Source organism: Phaenicophaeus curvirostris, chromosome 10, assembly GCF_032191515.1.
Source record: "Phaenicophaeus curvirostris isolate KB17595 chromosome 10, BPBGC_Pcur_1.0, whole genome shotgun sequence".
Classification (NCBI taxonomy): Eukaryota; Metazoa; Chordata; class Aves; order Cuculiformes; family Cuculidae; genus Phaenicophaeus; species Phaenicophaeus curvirostris.
Genome location: NC_091401.1, coordinates 25839479 through 25853920, shown reverse-complemented (window position 1 = coordinate 25853920; position 14442 = coordinate 25839479). Strand labels below are relative to the sequence as shown.

The 14442-nt window shown below is 51.2% G+C and overlaps 1 long non-coding RNA gene across 1 annotated transcript; it reads left to right on the top strand.

The window, feature by feature from the left end:
- Positions 1–6479: 6479 nt before the first annotated feature.
- On the top strand, positions 6480–12888 carry LOC138724772 (uncharacterized). Its single transcript, XR_011338103.1, has 3 exons — positions 6480–6554; positions 10841–10948; positions 11778–12888. It is a non-coding gene; the product is annotated as an uncharacterized lncRNA (long non-coding RNA).
- Positions 12889–14442: the final 1554 nt, after the last annotated feature.

Sequence of the window (14442 nt, the reverse complement as noted above, 5' to 3'; positions counted from 1 at the left end):
TTTTATAAAGTGTGTGTGAGTTAATGGGGTCGGCACAGTCGAAACTGGGACTGGCAAGAGCTTCCACTGGCAGAGGCTGCCCAGGGGGTGGTGGAGTCCCCATCCCTGGAGGGGTTTCACAGACGGGTGGATGAGGTCCTCAGGGATCTGGTTTAGTCGTGGACAGGGACGGTTGGACTCGATGATCTCAAAGGTCTTTTCCAACTATGATTCTCAATTTCAATGTTTTTTTGGAATGTAATATTTAAGGCTATGACTGCTATTTTTAGTAAATGAAAAGGAACACAAAGAGTTAAATGCACCAATTAAGTGGCTTTAACAGAAAGGATCCTAAGCCAAATAAAGCAGCATTGCAGGAAAGGAATGTGTGTGGGTGGGAAGGGGGTTACACAGGCAGGCAGGCAGAGACTCAGTCTGGAAGCTGCTGATAATGAAGAGGTGGTGGAGCTCCCCACAAAGAGGTTTTGGACTTCTGGCTTTTGCCTTTCTTGTTGTGTTTGTGTACACAGAGTGTGCTGCTCGGCATGTGCTTAGTGTTAAACTGGGATGGTCCTTTTACTACTAGACATAAGGAGGAATTTCTTCACAATGAGAGTGGTGAAGCCCTGGCCCAGGTCGCCCAGAGCAGGGGTGACTGCCCCATCCCTGGAGGGGTTCAAGGCCAGGTTGGATGGGGCTTGGAGCCCCTGATCCAGTGGGAGGTGTCCCTGCCCATGGCAGGAGGGTTGGAACTCAATGATCTTCAAGGTCCCTTCCAACCCAAACTATTCTGTGATTCTATGATTCCACCCTTCTCACTCCTGCAATAACAGGACTGTGTCTTACATTTTAGCTGTTAAAGAAAGCCAAGAATCTAAGTACTGAGTTTGATAATATTATTTGAAAGTCTGTCTGTTGTTCATCTTCCAGCACCATGAACTGAACGCCCCAAGACATCCATCTCACAGGTTTTTTTTTCCCTCGGTGTTCCCAATGAGCTTCAGCACTCCTTTGGTCACAAGAACTTGTTCCAGTAGGGTTTATCATTCTCCTGGTGCCGTTTTCATTCTCGGCTTCTTTGTAAGAGACCCAAGTTCAGTCAGTGGAAATACTGGCTTTATCAAAAAGGTAAGGAACAGAAAAGCCATCTCAGCTTGGGTGTTTCAATGGAAAGCATTTGAGCAGTGCTTATCATGTCCTAGAGGTGACTTTGCTTCAACCACAGCCTCACTTATGCCTCTCCCTTGCCAAACACTGCCAGTAGGTTCACCTGTTTCAAAGCACCTGGAGAGACTAAAGTCACCTCAGTCTCACAGCAGGTGTCACTTGTGTTCCTGCACTGCTGCTTCTCCTGAAAAAAAACAATCTGTGAATCATAGAATCATAGAGGGTTGGAAGGGACCTTAAAGATCATCAGGCTCCAACCCCTCTCCCATGGGCAGGGACACCTCCTACCAGATCAGGCTGCCCAAAGCCCCATCCAGCCTGGCCTTGAACACCTCCAGGGATGGGGCAGCCACCCCTGCTCTGGGAAACTTGTTCCAATGCCTCCCCACTCTCACGGTGAAGAAATTCCTCCTTATGTCTCATCTAAATCTGCCCCTCTCCAGTTTATACCTATTATCCCTCATCCTATCACTACAAGCCTTTCTACAAAGTCCCTCCCCGGCTCTCCTGGAGCCCCTTCAGGTACTGGAAGGTCTCTATAAGTTCTCCTTGGAGTCTTCTCTTCCAGGCTGAACAACCCCAACTCTCTCAGCCTGACCTCATAGCAGAGGTTCTCCAGCCCTCGCATCATCTTCGCAGCCTCCTCTGGACTCGCTCCAACAGCTCCATCTCCTCCTTATGTTGAGGATTCCAGAACTGGACCCAGGGCTCCAGGTGGGTCTCTAGAGCGGAGCAGAGGGGCAGGATCCCCTCCCTCCCTGCTGCTCCCACGGCTCTGGGTGCAGCCCAGGACACGGTTGGTTTCTGGGCTGTGAGCACACGTTGCTGGCTCATGTTGAGCTTCTCCTCCCCCAGCACCCCAAGTCCTTCTCCTCAGGGCTGCTCCCAATCACGTCATCCCCCAGCCTGGATTGAAACCCCAGATTGCCCCGACCCAGCTGCAGGACCTTGCACTTGGCCTTGTTGAACCTCATGAGGTGAAACCCTTAGTTTCTCAGCCTTGCATCGCTCTGCTGCACTGCAGTGTGGAACAACAGCTTTGGGGAGCAACAGTGGGTTTCCTGGCAAACTTCCTCATTTTCAAACTCATTTAGACCCTGAGTAAAAGCTCTGCCTATTTTTTTTTTACCGTTTTCCTTTTAATGTCTGCAAGCACAATTAGACTGAGTATAAAGCAGGTTTCAAGCCCTTTTCTGAAAAGATCAAGCCCCTAAGGCATTGCAGCAGCTTTGCCAAGAGCCTTCTTGATGTGGCTCTCATCAGTGCATGATGAGAATTTCTTTGCTGTTGTTGTTTTCTTTAAATCTAGTAGTTTGAATTGTTATAGGCATAAATTTGCCACAGATTAATTATCCTCTTAGGGCAACATGAAAACAATGCACGCTACTAAATTAAAGGCAAGAAAACAGTCATTTAATGTGCTGCTGGCAGGGTCTATACGTTTCCTCTATGCAAGAGTTTGACAGATGGAGCCTAAATACTCCCTCAGAAAAGCCTGTAACCTCTAACTTTAAACATTTTGACCCACTGGGATTGTGAGACCCCAGAACAGCTAAACAGAGCGAACCCTGCTTGAACTTTACACCGTCACCCGGGACCTGGAGTGTTCAAGCAGAGGCTGTGGGAAATGGAAATGCTCCTGGGTCAATCGCACGGCACGCAGTCCATCTCCAGGCAAGCTCAGATGAAGAAAAGCTTCCCTTCCCACAGGAAAAAAAAAAAAAAGTGCTGGGAAGGGAATTTTCAGCTTCCTTACAAGCCTGTTTCAGGGCTTTAGCTCAGCAAAAACTTCACCTCTTTTTCTCTGCCCATAGACCAGCAGGGATCACCAGAGCTGGTCTTCTCCATCACTGCAGGAAGACTTGATGATGCATCTCTGCTTGTATCAAATACTGAATTATGAAGCTAAGCTCAGAAAAAGAGCACTGGAGAGCTCAGTGCCCAGTTTTAAACGTGTTAAGGTCTTGTTAAGATCTGCATTTCAGCAAGACAAGATGTGTTCTCCACCTCCAGAACATCCCCATCCCCTGCTGGAACGTAACTTGCGCTGGGCTCGATCTTGAGTCTCCTTCAGTCAACTAAAGGGCAACTGGTTTGGCCTTTGGAGGACTCTGGGAGGGGTCTTCGCTGCCACTGATCTGGTGGGAGGCAGGACTGGCTGCTTGGCAGGATCAGGCCCTGCTCGCTCTGTCCTGCAGCACAAGATGCTCCCCGGCTAGATCTTGCCTCTCGTGCATGGAGCAGGAGCTGGAGGTCTCGTAGCTGGTCCCTGCAGCGCTGATCCACTCTCATGATGCTCTGATGCAGCCCACGGAACATAAAGTCACCCTAAAGTTGAACTGGAATGCCTCTCAGCATCAGGGTGTCACCTTTTGGTGTGACTTGAACTGCGCGGTGGCTGCCGTGGGGACAGTTTGTTCCTGTTTCCCACCACAAACGAGCCTGGATTTTCTGGTAATCTAAAAAGGGGATTAACGCTCCCTCTCCCCCTCAACAGACTTATGTTTTGATCTCCTTGGCACTTCAAAAGAACCATTAAATCCCTGGTTAGCTGCTAGAGGACACTTGGCTCTCAGTTCCTCAGCCAGGAGGCTGCTCTGCCCAAGCCTGGCCAGCTTCTTCTGGTGAAACCCCTTGACTCTGCTCTCAGGCTTTCTCCCTCAACGCCTGAAGAGCAAGCTCGCTGCCCCAGCTCCCAGGAGAGCTGTCTGACCTCCGAGGCCATCGGTCCCAGCAGGTTGTTTTCTCTCCCGGAGGAGCCAGCCCTTCCCGAAGCTGGTGATGCTCCCTTGGGGTTGGGCACTATCACGAGCAGCGTTGTACCAGCAGCCCCACAGCCTGGCCTGTTTTCCCTTTTATTGGGGCTGACAGGATGTGTTTTGCAGGACTGGGGAAAGGATAAAGCACAACTGGCATTTGAAAGGGAGAAAACGACCCCAAAGGTTGAGATTGTTCAAGTGGAGAAGAGAAGGCTCCAAGGAGACCTTAGGGCAGCTTCCAGGGCTGAAAGGGGATGCAGGAAAGCTGAGGGGGGGCTTTTTTCGAGGGTCTGGAGTGACAGGATGAGGGGGAATGGCTTTAAATTGGAAGGGGGAAGAGTTAGGTGAGACATTAGGAAAAAAATCTTCACTATGATGGTGAGGAGGCAGTGGTGCAGGTTGCCCAGAGCAGGGGTGGCTGCCCCATCCCTGGAGGGGTTCAAGGCCAGGTTGGATGGGGTTGGAGCCCCTGATCCAGTGGGAGGTGTCCCTGCCCATGGTGTTTTGCAGAATATCAATGGCAGGGGTGGGACTGGATGGGCTTCAGTGTCCCTTCCAACCCAAACCATTCTACGTTTCTATGAAGCTAGGGCTGTATCTTATTACAAACAATAAATCTGGATCTGAATTATAAGACATCCCTCCCAAACCCTGCAGCACATCAGGGAAGACTGGGAAACCTGCACAGCAGTTTTGCTTCAATTTAAGCAGGTTCATGAAGAAAAAAATCTTGTAGAGTGCCCTGTGTTACTTTGATTCTGCATTCAGAGCCCGGAGGTTTTCTGGAGGGGTGGTGACTGAACGGAGCAAGGAAGCTGCTTGGACCAGCTGACTGGGATGAGTCTGTTAAATCCTTTAACTTCTGCCTCAGCGAGCGGCTGTGGAATAGTTTTATGCCTCATGCTGTGAGGGCTGTGGAAGGGGAGGTAAAAGTCGGGGTAGCATCACTGCTGCAGATGGGGACCAGTGTCCGAGCTAGACAGGACAGCCTGGCCCCCAAGGGGACCGACTCGAGACTGGCTGGAGGCTGATGCACAAAGATCCCTCTTCTCCCAAGTGGCAGGGGACAGGACGAGAGGGAATGGCCTCAAGCTCCACCAGGGGAGGGTCAGGCTGGACATCAGGAAAAAATTTTTCAGGGAAAGGGTCATTGGGCACTGGCAGAGGCTGCCCAGGGAGGGGGTTGAGTCCCCTTCCCTGGAGGGGTTTAAGGGACGGGTGGACGAGGTGCTGAGGGACATGGGTTAGTGTTTGATAGGAATGGTTGGACTTGATGATCCAGTGGGTCTCTTCCAACCTGATGATTCTGTGATTCAGGCTGGCCTGAACCTGCCCTCTTAGGTTGGAAAATGTTGTAGTTGTGAAGGTGAATGCTCAAGCCTAGTTCCTAACAGTTTCCAGAGCGGAGGAGAGCTGGGAGCGTTCAGTCCTGAGCTGGCAGGGAGGTTGCCCCATCGGTTTTAGGCTTCAGCTCTAGTTTCAAAACTGGAGCTGGAGGAGAATACAAGCATCGGGTGATGGGAAAGGGCTCAGCAACTTGCCAAGCGGCTGCTGCTATGAGTAGACAGCTTGGCACCCACCTCAGGGCTTTAGCCCTTTGCATCACTGCTGCTCGTCGTGCCAAGGGGGTGTTTATATCTGCTCTTTGTATCTGCTGCCTCGTAGGGCAAACACAGCTCCAGGGCCAAGCAGCAACAAAGCCCTGGGGACAGCAGGAGCCTGAACTGACAACGTGCTAAGATTCACTCGCAGCTACTTAAGTCATTTAGGAGTTCATGAAATGCATAGCAGTGAGGGAAAGGAGAAGGAGAAGCTGTAAGGAGAGCAACGTGACCCAAGAGTGTCCCATGGATTCACAACGCGCTCTCCAAACCCCAGTCATCCTGTGAAGATAGCTTCTTCCTAAGAAGCATTTTTTGACTGCATATGTTTATGTCTGCAGACATAAAAATTTCAATCAGCCCTTCTTTTGAAAGGAAGAAGAGCAGCTGAGAAAACATTTGCCCTTTCCCGAAGAGCTTTATTTATGTGCGGATCAGAGTGATTCAGCACGGAGGCACCAGCCGGGGCTGGAGGCAGCGCTGCACTTCCCTTGAAGATGGAGTTGAGGATTATCTCAAAAGTGGAATTTAATCCTGCTGCCTTTCATTTGAATATTGAGCCAAGTGCCTCAATAGAGTCATAGAATGGTTTGGGTTAGAAGAGACCTCAAAGCCCATCCAGTCCTACCCCTGCCACGGGCAGGGACACCTCCCACTGGATCAGGGGCTCCAAGCCCCATCCAACCTGGCCTTGAACCCCTCCAGGGATGGGGCAGCCACCCCTGCTCTGGGCTACCTGTTCTAGTCCCTCACCACTCTCATGGTGAAGAAATTCCTCCTTATGTCTTGTCTAAACTTGCCCCTCTCCAGTTTATACCCATTGCCCCTCCGCGGCTTTCCTGGAGCCCCTTCACGTACTGGAATGACACTGTAAGGTCTCCCCACAACCTTCTCTTCTCCAGGCTGAACAACCCCAACTCTCCCAGCCTGTCCTCATCGCAGAGCTGCTCCAGCCCTTGGATCATCTGTGTGGTCTCCTCTGGACCTGTTCCAACAGCTCCATCTCCTTCTTATGTTGGGGACTCCAGAGCTGGACCCAGGGCTCCAGGTGGGTCTCTCAAAGCGGAGCAGAGGGGCAGGATCCCCTCCCTCCCTGCTGGCCCCACGGCTCTGGATGCAGCCCAGGACACAACTGGCCCTCTGGGCTGTGAGCGCAGGTTGAAAGAAGAAATAACAGGGCTGGTGAGCACAAATCAGAGCTGGCAGCAAGGCTGGAGCTGCCAGCCCGGAGCAGCCGCCACTGGTGGGACCAGGGCCAGGAGCAACATGTGAATGCCCTGGAAATTCAACCAGCTGCCAAAGGTTTCAAAGGCTCAGGGACTTGTGCGTGAGGGGAGCGAGCAGGAGGGAAGCGCAAGACAATCCTGTCGCTCAGTTGTGGGAAACTGCAAGAGACGTTTGAGGAACTCTGAAATTTGTGATTTTTTTTTTAAGGTCTGTCAGAGCTTCTTGGTGGAGGCCAGAGCCAAAGTCCAATACAAAGCTAAACAATGTAAAAATCTATATGAAACCAGGAAATGTTTCCCGTATTGGAAATGTGGGGCTTTGGACATGAAGGTGCTCGTGCCAGAAAGGGCACGTTGAACCCACTGATAGATGCAGGGGTGTATCCTTTAGAGCAGCCCAGTAATTTTCCATATGATGTTGAAAAGAGCAGTAGAGAGCAATGATCACAGTGCTCCTCCTGCAGCACATCTGTATCCATGGGTCAGGAGGACTCTCTCGGCGCTGGGCATTGATGGTGCCACTACCGGTGTCAGGTTTGATGTGGCTGATTCTCCACTTTTGGTAAAAAAAAATGCTGTGGTTCTTCAAACACTCCCCAGATCTTAGCCTGGTCTTGTCTCAGAGGAGGTGTTGTTCTATTTAAATACATGTTCATTCATAGTGCATTGACGATGAACGCCAGATTCAAAGAGCCATCTCCGTGGCTGGATGCAGCAGTGCTTTAGGCAACAGGAGAATAATATTTCAGGGTTGGAATAAATATGTAGAAAAGAAGTCACAGCTTGTGCTTGTAGCCAGGGTTAGTTATTAGATACTCCAGAGCTCCCCGGTCTCTTGAGCAGCTGGCTGAGGAGCTCCCTTGGGCAGCCTGACCTTCCCCTGGTGCCGCAGCTGCACTCTATCCCAAATACTCTCTTTTTGCAGTGTTTTAGGGTTTTTTTTTCAATGGGAAGACTGGCCTTTTTCATCTGTTTCTTGTTGGAGGCAATAGCAGAACAGATCTCGTAGAATCATCGAACGTCCTGAGTTGGAAGGACCCACAAGGACCATCGAGTCCAACTCCTGTCCCCTTGACCAAGGGGCTTGTCCAGGTCCTGCCATGTGGCAAACTGAGTGAAATTATCCATTACTGAGATATTCAGAGCTCAAAAGTGGAAAGAATGTGTTTCTTATGTGAGCTAAGATAGAATAATCCTGCAAAAGAGGGCGATGAAGCTGGAGCACCTCCTATATGAGGACAGGCTGAAAACGTTGGGGTTGTTCAGCCTGGAGAAGAGAAGGCTGCGGGGAGACCTTAGAGCAGCTTCCAGTGCTGAAAGGGGCTCCAGGAAAGCTGGGGAGGGGCTTTTTACAAGTGATGGAGTCCTGGAGTGATAGGATGAGGGGGAATGGATTTAAATTGGAATCGGGAAGATTTCGATGAGACGTTAGGAAGAAATTCTTCACTATGAGGGTGGGAAGGCCCTGGAACAGGTTGCCCAGAGCAGTGGTAGCTGGAGGTGTTCAAGACCAGGCTGGATGGGGCTTGGAGCCCCTGATCCAGTGGGAGGTGTCCCTGCCCATGGCAGGGGTGGGACTGGATGGGCTTTGAGGTCCCTTCCAACCCAAACCGTTCCATGATTCTATGAAAATCAAAGTCTCCTGGAGGCTGACGTCCCAGGTCTGGCACAAAGCGCCTCTGCAAGCTGTAATTAGCTCACTTGGAAACCTGGCAGGGCACGGGGAGCACAGCAAAGATACGCTGTTGAGGAGAAATTTGGGTGCCTTCAGCTACTGGAGGCTTCCCCGGGGGTGAATTACTCCTCCTGTTTGGCTTTGCCTGTACACGAAGGGTGTCTCCTCCTATCCATGGCCAGCCAGTTGTGGTGTGGGAGGGGAAGGAGCCAAGCTGGTGGTGCAGGACGGTGCTGGAGGGTGTTCATCCCCACCTGTGAGCTCAGCAGCTGGTAAAGCCGGTGTCCTACATTGTGGTGGGACTGTCCTGAGTCCAACATGGGATGAACATCCATAAGGCTTCTTTAGTGTGCAGGGTATTTGAGGGTGCTGCTGCTGGGCAGTCAGGTGGCAGCATCTCCATGATTTTGAGAGGATGGGGGCTTCTACCTCTACCCTGTCACCTCCTTTCCTGCCACTTATGGGTATTTGATGTCTTGGAGCTGTATTTCTCCAGCAAGAATCGCAGAATCAGCAGGTTGGAAAAGACCCACCGGATCATCGAGTCCAACCATTCCCATCAATCACTAACCCATGTCCCTCAGCACCTCGTCCACCCGGCCCTTAAACCCCTCCAGGGAAGGGGACTCAACCCCCTCCCTGGGCAGCCTGTTCCAGTGCCCAATCACCCTTTCCGTGAAAAATTTTTTCCTAATGTCCAGCCTAAACCTCCCCTGATTGAGCTTGAGGCCATTCCCTCTTGTCCTGAAATTAGGGTAGGAGAAGAAAAGGTCTTGAAAAGTAGCCACTGATCCAAAGTCGCAGGGGGTATTTGACAGTCGGAGCATGGTTGCTGGAGCTTTGTTTCCTTTGGAAACCAGGCTAAAAATATTCCCTTCCTGGCTGACAGCTCTGTCACAACAAGCAGCACACAGCAGGAACGCAGGGCATCTCCTCTGCAGCCTGTCTCTTGGCTGCTCCCTGCTACAGTGCGTGCCAGATTCCAGCTGGAGCGTCGCTGAGCTTTCAAGGACTGCTGCTGATGGCATTTGCTCAAGCAGGTGATGCTATTCTTCATGGTGATGCCACCCTGGCAGCTTTGGGGCCCCTGTAAGGTCCCTGTGGTGCCCACAGAGCTCAACTTCTCAGTTCCCTTCATAGAATCATTGGGTTGTAAAAGACCTTAGAGATCACCAATTCCAATTGTATCTGTCCACTGCTAAATCATATCCCTGAACACTTCATCTACCCATGTTTAAATACCTCCAGGAATGGTGACTCCACCACCTCCCTGGGCAGCCTCTGCCAGGGCTTGATAACCCTTTCTGTGAAGAAATTTTTCATAATTTCCAATCTAAACATCCCCTGGTGGAGCTTGAGGCCATTCCCTCTTGTCCTGTCCCCTGCAACTTGGGAGCAGAGCCCAGCACCCACCTCACCACAACCTCCTTTCAGGAGCTGCACAGAGAGATGAGGTCTCCCCTCAGCCTTCTTTTCCCCAGGCTAAACAGCCCCAGGTCCCTCAGCTGCCTCTCAGAACCCTTGTTCTCCAGCCCCTTCCCCAGCTACGTTCCCTTCTCCGGACACGCTCCAGCCCCTCAATGTCCTTCTTGGAGTGAGCGGCCCAAAACCAAACCCAGGATTCAAGGTGCAGCCTCAGCAGCACAGAGTTTAAGGGCAGAATCATTTCCCTGGTCCTGCTGGCCACACGTTTCTGATACAACCCTGCGTTGCTTGTTGCACACTATTTTTCCCCATAGAATGCCTCAGGCACCAAATTATGATCGCAGCGTTGATCCTGTCCATTTCCATCCCTTCCCCGATGAAGGTTTGAGTTCAGTTGGAAATGCTCAGCTGTGTAGGCACGCTTGCAGGCTAGCGAGCCGCCGCTGCCTGCGGGCGTGCAGCCTAAGACAGGTTTCGACAACGCTGGAAACTATCAGCAGTTTTAAAGAAAAATGAAGTTATCGGGCCAGATCTTGTCACATCTTCTCACCCAGCGGATGAAATCTTTATTGCCTTAAAAAGCAAAAAAAAAGAAAAGCGAAGCCAGTCTCCCTGGAGCCAGACCTGCTCTGATCCAAACGCTGCTTCCAACAGAGCTCTGGGCTAAGGAGTTGAGTGTGAGCTGCTAAATCTAGGAGATGTGCACTTCTTCTGGGTCCTGGAAGGGTTTTGTGGTAGGGAAGGTCTGAGAGCCACGTGCCCAGCATCCCAGCCAGGGGTTCCAGCACAGGATTCAGCTGGGAGGGGTCTCTGCAGAGGAGAGAAAAGAATGAAAAAAAGAAAATCCAAGGCTCTGTGCTCTGTGAGCTGCTTACAGCTGGGTGGAGGGGTCCAAGAGGCATCCAAGCAATGGGGTTTGGGTCTGTGTCAGATCCAGACTAGAGAAGGAACTGAGAGCAGTCATGGAAAGTAGATCTAGCTTCACACGTACTCTTGGTCTCTCACTAGACACATGAAAGAAGGCTCCAAAAGGCCCCTCTCTGACTCCTGTCTCTGGAAATGATTTAAGAATACCAAAACCTTGCATGATGGGAAGGAGAAGTCCAAGATCCGAAGGTAAGAAACTAAGCTCTAAATTGCAGTGAGATACCTAATGCTGTTGGTTGGCTCTTCTCAGGCACCAAGAAGAAACCATTCCCATTGACTTTGCAGACCCAGGACAGGAGACATCACCTAAAGGGAACAAGAAAGCATGTAGAGCATAAATCTGGTCTACAGATTTAGACCAGAAATTTGGCTGTGGTTGTTGTGATGTCTCCCAAGAGCCGGTGCGGACGCAGCATCAGCTGTGAGGACATTATTGCTGCTTCTTCCTTCCACAGCCGCTCCTCTGCGCCAGAGCCACCAGGGAGGAAGCAGAAGAGGCAGCACTGAGTTTGGTTGAATGTTTTTCTGAATAAAAGAGTAAAAAAGCAATTTTGCAGGAGTGCAAAGGGACCTTAAAGATCACCTAGTTCCAACATCTCCCACTGGATCAGGGGCTCCAAGCCCCATCCAACCTGGCCTTGAACCGCTCCAGGGATGGGGCAGCCACCCCTGCTCTGGGCAGCCTGGGCCTCCCCATCCTCATCATGAAGAAATTCCTCCTCAAATCCAGTCTAAATCTGCCCCTCTCAAATTTATAGCCTTTTCGGGGAGAAGGGATGGTCATCCAGAGAGGTGGGAATGATGCAGGAATTACTCTGTCCAGGCTCTGGATGGAACCTGGGTAACACCTGGGGTGCGGGCAGGTTGAAACCCAAACGGAGCATCAAGCTGCTCTCTTGTTCCATTTAGAGAAGCAACCAGGCTGTGCCTGGCAGAGCAACAAGGCTCCTTCTTCAATGACTCATTGCAGAAGAACAGCTTTGGTAAGCAACAATTTTGCGCTTTGCTGTGATTTCAGAGGGTGTGAACCAAAAGGAAAAAAAAAAAAGAAGAAGAAAGCAATCAAAGGCATGAATCGAGCCTGCCTGAGAAGGAGCCACACTGCGAGCTCCGGAGAGGGACACGTTGCAGCTCGTGTGCCGTGGAGAAGACCAGCACCTGCAGAAATGGGAGGTCCTGCTGCAAAACCGAGGTTGGCTCCGTACCGCGTTGGGTAGGTCTCAGCGTGGCTGTGAGGATGAGGATGTCCTCCTCCCACTCACCTGCTGCGTGACTCATCCTGGTGATCTCAGCCGGTAAAACTAGGAGGGTGGTACCAGGCTGGCTGGGCTGCAAAGCGGAGCCACAGCTGTGTTGGAGATGCTGACCTAAAAAGGTGATGCTACGAGTGGAAATGAGCACGACGAGTTTCACGGTGTTCGGTTGTGAACCTGTTTTCAGAGGACCAAGGTGGAGAAGGAGAAACTCCCCTTGTTTCCAACCTTCCCTTCCAGGGAAGTGATGGGGAGGCAGCCGGTGTGTCCGTGGAGCGCTGTAAGCCTGTTTCTTTATCCCGAAGCTCTCTGAGCGAGGCCACAAGAGCTCCAGAGCAGGAGCTCATGAGCTTTTAGCATCTCTGCAACAGAATGAAGCACACACGCTGCCTGCTCTTACCTTCCGCCTCTACAGGGAACCCCTTTAATCCCCCCATCATCACCACCTCCTTTTCTGGTGCTGTAAAAAGCACCCGTACGGTGTTCACCGATACCAAAACCATGAAAGGCTGCTACGGAAAGCCCTGGTGCTCCAGTTTGTTTTCAAAGAAAGACCATTTTCTTTCCACTTGCACCTTGAAAGCAAAAAATTTTGAAGCCCAAGAGGTCGTTGCCCACTGCCCACTGCGGTTTGGCTTTCTGCTTGCTCCCTGCATCCGCTGCTTTTCTTTCTCAGCCTTCTCTGAGCAGCTTAGGAGTTGAAGGAGCTTTGGAAAGGGCAGCTGAGGCTGCAGCCTGGGCTGCTGCTGCCCTCTCCTGGGTCCGAGACAGCCAAGAAGCTGAGAGATGGTATTTATGAGAGATTCCTGCAAGCCTGGGTGCAGGTCACCCTTGGCGCATCTTCTTGCAGGGAAAAGCGTTGTGAGTATTTACGGTTTCTGGTATCAGATGCTACCTGCTCTCCCCAGGATGGGGTTTTGTTTATGTTAAACAAAAAAGCTTTCAAAATAAGATGCTGCAGCTGGTTCCTCGTACACCAGGCAAGTTGTAGAATCACAGAGTCACAGAATGGGTTGGGTTGGAAGGGACCTCAAAGCCCATCCAGTTCCACCCCTGCCATGGGCAGGGACACCTCCCCCTGGATCAGGGGCTCCAAGCCCCATCCAACCTGGCCTGGAACGTTTCCAGGCTTCTCCCACCTCTCTGCAAAACCTGTGCCAGCGTTTCACTCCCAGCCAGGTGAGCCCCAGCCCCACCACGCAGGAGGGACCTGTTCCTGAGGTGGGGGCGCCTCCTTCCCCACCTGAGCCTCTCCAGAGGTTCTTGTTCTCTGGAAAGGGGCTGCTGAATGACGGAGCCTCTCTTGTGGCACCAAGAGCATTTGATGCAGCAACTGGCTAATGGATTCTGAAGCTTATTCCGGTATTATTGCCTCATGAGGGGCTGGAAACTCAAACACTCCAAGGTTTTTGTGCAGCACCAGCAATTCATTAGGCTCAAGAAGAGCGCAGTTATGGTCATAGGCGAACCTCTGTGTGTTCTATAGAATGATAGAGTGGTTTGGGGTGGATGGGACCTTAAAAAGCATCCATCCCCACCCCTGCCATGGGCAGGGACACCTCCCACTGGATCAGGGGCTCCAAGCCCCATCCAACCTGGCCTTGAACCTCTCCAGGGATGGGGCAGCCACCCCTGCTCTGGATAACCTGTTCCAGTGCCTCTCCACATGTCTTCGTGCTTGTGTGCGCGTGATTCAACATAAGGAGCCCTGCACTAAGTCTCACGTGAACCTTACCAGTCTCAATTCCCCCTAAGTAGCAGTTTCACTTGTGACAAACTCCATTGAATCACTTTGCTAAACTGCCTGTTGATAAAGCGCTGGGAGGGATTAGCGCAATCTTGTGATTTACCTCAAAACTGTTAACAGAAACTGAAATTAAAGCTGTGTAAAAATGTATTTGTCACAAATTGGTGAACTATGCCAGGATCCTACGTCACCCATGACAGGGCAGAGGAACATTGCCCTGGTAGGAGCTGCTTCTTGGCACCTCTGGGTTTGCTGGTCCTTCCATCTGCCGTAAGAACAAGCTGTGTGGGCAGTAAGACTTCCCACAAATGCTCTTCTAGTCAGGGATGGGAAACTCCATCAAGAGCTATTAAATATGAAGTCCCTGAGCCACAAATCCTACTCCAGGCGGAAGCGCTAGACTATTTATATGCTCCTGTCTAAGAGCCGCTGCAGACCTCTGGCTACGTCTGGTGCTGTTTGAATGGCTTCCAGTCCAGCCCCATCCTCCTGAGATGGGGAGAGCAGAAATGCACTCAGTGAATTATGGATGTGTCGAGGGCCGTAATGATGCTCTCCCTTTTACGGGCTCCTCTTCTCCAAATAATTCTTAACACGCATCTCTCTTGCTTGGTGCACATTGCGAGACTGCAAGGAGAAGAAAATAGGAAAACCATCTATTATTATTCAATACCAGCTCTGTT